Source organism: Triticum urartu, unplaced genomic scaffold (genome assembly GCF_003073215.2).
Source record: "Triticum urartu cultivar G1812 unplaced genomic scaffold, Tu2.1 TuUngrouped_contig_3746, whole genome shotgun sequence".
NCBI classification, from domain to species: domain Eukaryota; kingdom Viridiplantae; phylum Streptophyta; class Magnoliopsida; order Poales; family Poaceae; genus Triticum; species Triticum urartu.
The window spans coordinates 32,746-38,614 of NW_024114292.1; the positions used below are offsets into that span (position 1 = coordinate 32,746).

The 5,869-nt window shown below is 51.4% G+C and overlaps 1 pseudogene; it reads left to right on the forward strand.

The window, feature by feature from the left end:
* Positions 1 to 480: 480 nt before the first annotated feature.
* LOC125527385 lies at positions 481 to 5,281 on the forward strand (annotated as a pseudogene).
* Positions 5,282 to 5,869: the final 588 nt, after the last annotated feature.

Below are 5,869 nucleotides of genomic sequence, written 5' to 3' on the forward strand. Positions count from 1 at the left end.
CCTCTGAATCGAAAGCAATCCAACTTTTGGAACAATCAACGTTTGTCCAACTTTATCAATCGCCTGCCATACAATGAGTCCAGAGTTAAATTTATATTACCATAATGTGATGTGGGAAAATGTTTTTCTCATGCACTTTGTGAATTTGTTTTCCTAAGCTTACTGAAGAACACGCATATTAATTTTGAGCAGTCATTGCCAAGTAATCAGTGCATAGTACAGTTACTAGAGTACGATGATCTTATGCCGACTGTCTGAATAGGATATCGCTTTTCAACTCGTACCTGCATTCTTTGCTCTACATCGGCGACCCCGTCGTCCTGCTGACCTCCTTCTCCTATCATGGCGGTGGTCGTATCCTCCCGGACTCCTCCTCCTGACATGACGTGAGGGGCCTGCAAGTTCATGGCGTGCGCACAACCATTCTCATCCGCGAGATTTATGCGGGACAAGTCGTTGGCAGTGCCACCGTGGTCCGTCATGGCCGCTCCCGTCCTTCTCGACGGTACTGCAGCTTCAAACTGCGGCGGCTATGAATATCCTTCTAGGCTGATGCGGCCATGCGAAGGAGAGGATGAAGATGCGTTTGGGCGTGAGGCAAACATAGTTGTGCTCTCCCCCGGCGGAGTGAGTGCCGGACCAGGGTTCCCTCGGCCGCCACCAGTCTCATCTGCCATGATTAGATCGCCGCTATTCAAGGGAAGCAGATGCTATCAATCACAAGTATGCGTATCTGATTGAAAAGTCATAACGACGGGAGCTGATTGCCTGCAGTTTTTGCAGCCGAGCGGAGCCCAGGGAGCCGGGATCGCACGTGTTTGGAGCCGAGCGAGCGCTCCCGAGCCAACGGAAGGAGCGAACGGATCGGAACGAACGGCAGCGGTCGGATGTAAGTAGGGGACACGTGGACGAATCTGGGCAGGGGTACGCACAAGATGGGCTTTGCAGCTCCGCGGCCGAAAACGGCAGCCGGAAACGCCCAACTGCTGTTGGACGGGCTACCGCGGTGAAGCGCTGCTATTTTTCCGGCGGGGAATGGCTATCTTGCGGTGTAGGGCAGTGGGCGGCGCCGGGATATATCTACTTGTGGCCGAGGGCGCGGGGGGTGGGAGGCGAGTCGGGGAAGAAAACCTTGACTTTTCCCATGACGGTGTGGGCCAGCCACGCTTTTCCCTTGCGCCGGAGCCCCAAACTGCTCCCCAGTGCGCCGGGTTCAGCCTATGACCGCCGGGCGGAAAAAAGGGCCGAACCGGCGATTTTCGGCGTCCTGGGGGCGTGACTGGGCAGTTTTTTCGGCGCCGGCGCCGAAAAAGTGGCCTGTGGAGGCCTGTTGGGGGCGCGGCTGGAGATGCTCTTAGCATGCATGACCCCGGAGTATGTAGCATGTGCGTATGGTCGACACATATGTACCTCTTTTTTTAATATATTTTTTGTTTTTATTTACTCTGGCGTATTAGCTGAAACAAAGTCAAGCTTTGTAAACATTGATTAAATTTATAGACAAAAATATTAACATACATAATAACAATTCCATAGGTACCACACGGGACAGGTAAGAAGGGGAGCGAGAGACCTCGCCCGTGCCGCTCTCGCAGGCGGCAAGGCGAACCCTAGCCGCCGCTGGCCAGCGACCCCCAGCCCTCCCTCCCCCCTGCCATCACCGGAGTGCGCCACCGGGTGAAGCCCGACTGGCGTGGGTGGCGGCGGGGCCTTCTTCCCCTTCTCCCATGGCTTCCGGCGGCGCGGGACGCAGGGCCGTGGTGAGGAGCGCGTCGTTCGCGTGGGACGGAGCGGCGACGACCCGGGCGGCGTGCCGGTGGTGCGGTCGTGCGGCGGAGCGGCGGCGGCTGCGTGGTTCTGGAGGCGCGGGCTTGGGCGTGGGACGGATGAGGTGCGGCTGGCTGCTTCGGGGTTTCCTCGTCAGATCCCGGCGACAGGGGTCGCGGGCCGCGACGGCGCGGGCTAGGGGTTGTGTCCGGCTAGGCTGGGCCGGCCTCTAGTGTGGTGAGGCGTGCCAACCTTCGAGCTCTCTAGAGTAGATCTTGGAGGAGGAAGAGATGGAGGATGAGGAGGAAGGCGATCCCATGGCCATGGTGGAGGTCACAGGAGGAGGAGGCACCCGTCGTGGAGGAGATGATGATCGTTGATGTCGAGTGTGGCGTCGGGACGACATCTTCACCATGCAACAGACGGAGGAGCATTTCAGTCGGACGCTCTTGTAGGAGCTCAACGCTACGGTGTCTCAACTGCAGGCGGATCGCTCTGATTATGCAGTTGTAGCAAAGCTCCTCATGAACTCGGATGTCGTCAACGAGAGCACGGTTGTGTTCGCGTCCGTGTAGAGCACCCGTACGATCGACCATGAGCGCCGCCAGCTTCACATTACCGACACGCTATAGGAGTAATTTTTCAGAAGCTCGAGGCACCACCGAACAACCCGAGCCTCACCGGTGGCAATGCATTCTACTAGGTCCCCGCGGGCTGCCCCACAGGAACATCTCGACTGAGGATAGTGCGTTTGGCCTCCCTAGTCCAAACTTGACAACGGATGGGCTTGTATAGGGTTTCAAGGACAAGACCCTGACTGCCGAGGAGATGGTGATACTATCTGGCGCCCACACCTTGGGCCGCTCCCACTATGACTCCTTCATCATCAAGAACCGCGAGAGGCTGGCGAGCGATACCATCAGCCCGACGTACCAATCACTGCTGGAGGCGTTGTGCCCGACGAACACGATCCAAGTGACCAACGTCACGACGATGATCGACCTCAGCACGCCGACGGTGCTAGACAACAACTACTGCAAGCTATTGCAGCTCAACCTCGGCCTGCAGTTATGGTAGACTACTGCACGGATGTTCTCATGGCGGAGGCCTTATCTTTTAAATTTGGCCTAAATTTAGCGCAAAGGGCGGGATGTAATAGCCTAATCATCAACTCTGACAATCTGGAGGTGATTAAGACCATGCAGGACGGAGGACAGTCAGCGGGATCGGCGGCGGCAATGTTTGATGACTGCTATCACTATACTTGTGATTTTATCATGACTAAACTCGAACATTGCAATAGAGAGGCAAATAAAGTAGCACATGAACTTGCTAGATTAGCAGATTTTTTTGACTTCGGATTGGTTTGAGAAGCCTATTAGTGAAATTGTAATGTTTCTCATAAACGATGTATTGGTTATTGCTAATGAATAAAATTTCGTTTTATTTCAAAAAACCTCGGCCTGCACTTCTCCAACGACCAGCTTGTCTACAACGCCATGCCGAAGGCCTCCATCGATGCTTTCGCCGCCGATGAGACACTCTGGAAGGAGAAATTCATTGCCGCCATGATCAAGATGGGCAAGATCGAGCCCAAGACTGGCACACAGGGGAGATCCGCCTCAATTGCAGCGTCGTCAACACGCCCGGGTTGTTCGTCGCAAGGGTGATCAAAATGCTTCACCCGGGCTCGAACAACAATTCTCCCGATGGCGACGAGGAGATACCACGGGTTGATATATATAAGTGGTCAAAGTCGTACATCAAAAACCGTAAAAAGTCAATTGCGTCTTATATTTTGGAAAGGAGAGAGTATTATTTACCGAGTACAAGTAGTGAGTATGTAACGTGAGAGAATGTGTAACGTGTACAAGTTTGATGTGCACGAAGGTGTGAAGAAATGGTGAATCCAGCCTCGGTCATTCCTTGTAAGTTCGTGCTGCTGTGTTTGGTTTTATCGATGTTTACCTTAACTTGCTCCAAAGTACTACACCCTCCGTTTTTAGATGTAAGACGTTTTTGACAGTTCAAGTGTCCCATCGGTTCTTTTTCTTCTTGTTTCAAAGTAGTATGCTTGCAATATTCATGATCCGAATAACCTATCATTTATTGAAACAGAATTTTGTCCCTTTTTGTAATAATGCACCGACCAGGTTTATATAATACCAAACACATGTTCCAAAGGTGTAGTCACGAACATACCGAAAAGTGAAAGAAAAAAAAAACATATCTGGTCCCTGTGGTCGATTGACCGACTGTATAGGATTTTTTGGACCGATTGTATAGGAATTTTTTAGATGTACGCCAAAAAAACACTCAAATAGACACCATCGATCGACTTAAGACGGTTTGTAATAATAAATAAACTTGTAAAACTACTCCCTACGTTCTTTTTTATGCCACCTATAAGATTTGTCCGAAGTCAAATTTGATAAAATGTAACGAAATTTATATTTAAAAGATATCAACATATAGAAAATTAAAATTATGTAATAGGAAAGTTAATTCCATGATGCATCTAATAATATTAATTTGGTATTGTGAATGTTGATTTACAAAATTAAAAGGAAAGTTAATTCCATAATCTCTACTCCTAATGTCTCAGTTGGTAGGTCGCGTTCCGGGTTTTATTTTCGTCCCACCTCACCCGGTCTTTTTTGGTACTTCTTTGGTACTTCCTCCCACCATCCCCTCAGCCGCGAAAAAATAAGGAAAACCCCGCGATCGAGTCCCGCACACGCCCCTCCGACCACCTCCCACATCCCAGCGCTTCCCCCCTGCTCCACGGTTTTTTTGTCGGTTTTTTTCGTCTCCGCTGCCCCCGTCCACTCATGCAGCCAAAAAAAACCACCCCACGCACGAACCACTCCCCTCCCTCTCCTCGCACAAGCATCCTCTCCTCGGTACCCTCACACGCGCTAGGGTTCCTGCGCCGCCGCCACACGGGAGCTTGTCGACCAGCCCAGCGTCCTCCGGATCGCCGCCGTCACCGCCCCGGATCGCTGCCTTCGCCGTCATTCGGATCGCCGCCGTCGCCGTTGGAATCGCCGCCAACGTCTTGTCGCCTCAGATCGCCGCCATCCGGATCGCCGCCGTCGCCGTCGGGATGGCTGCAGCCGTCTCTCCAGATCGCATGGGCGTTCATCGTCTCCGGCCTCGCCGTTGTCGTTCCCGTATCTGCCCTCACCCAAAACCTAATGCGCACGCAATCTTCGTGTCGCTTCTTCCTTGTGTGTTCCATGTCGGCGGCTAGGCCCTCTGGTCCGGCCGTCCCTGGTTTTCTCTACCGCCAACGCCTCAATTCTGCCCCTCCCCCACACATCCCTCCCTCTCACGACCGTTGCAGCCATCATCGCGGTGTCAGTCAACTCCTGCCCCGACCTCCATCGTGTATTTGTAGAATATGGTGACGCGTGATGAGTGGCTCAAGGTCCGCAAGGAGGGGATGAAATTCCTCGTCACGTTGGACTTCATCGACGCCGCGGATAGGGTCTCCGTCCAGTACCCAACGTGAAGTATGCCCATGCCTACACGCTTGACATATATCCCCTCTCACTCCTGTGTTTCTCCTAGAGTAGTACTGCTGCGGACATTTGGCTCTAACTGAAGTGTGATTTATGTGGTTTTGTTTGCAGCGGACATTGGGTTCAGATTTCAGACGGAGAACTTTAGGAGACTATCGACAGGACCAACGATCTTAACCCCATTGTTCGGTTCTGGTTTTGTTTCTCCTAATTTTGGTTTGTATTTCGGTGTTTTGTTATAGAAAAAGTCGATGGAGGAGGAGCGATATCTTACAATTTTGGCTAACTTTGTTGTACGGCAACATAATTTTTCTTTGTATCTGAAAATTTCAGGGAGAACACAGAAGCATTCGCGCCTCATGATTTTGGCATCATACTTAACGAACTTCAAATTACTGATCTTTGTAATCAATCTTTTGTTTATAATTCTGCATAGGAGGCATTGAGCATGTGTGTGTGTGTGTCATGCTTGGTCATATTGATTTTCTTGAAAAAAGTTGGCAGGTTCCAGTTACTGATTTTCGCATGAGTTGTGTTTTTATTGGATAAAATGTCACAAGCAAGCCGAGTCCACAGGT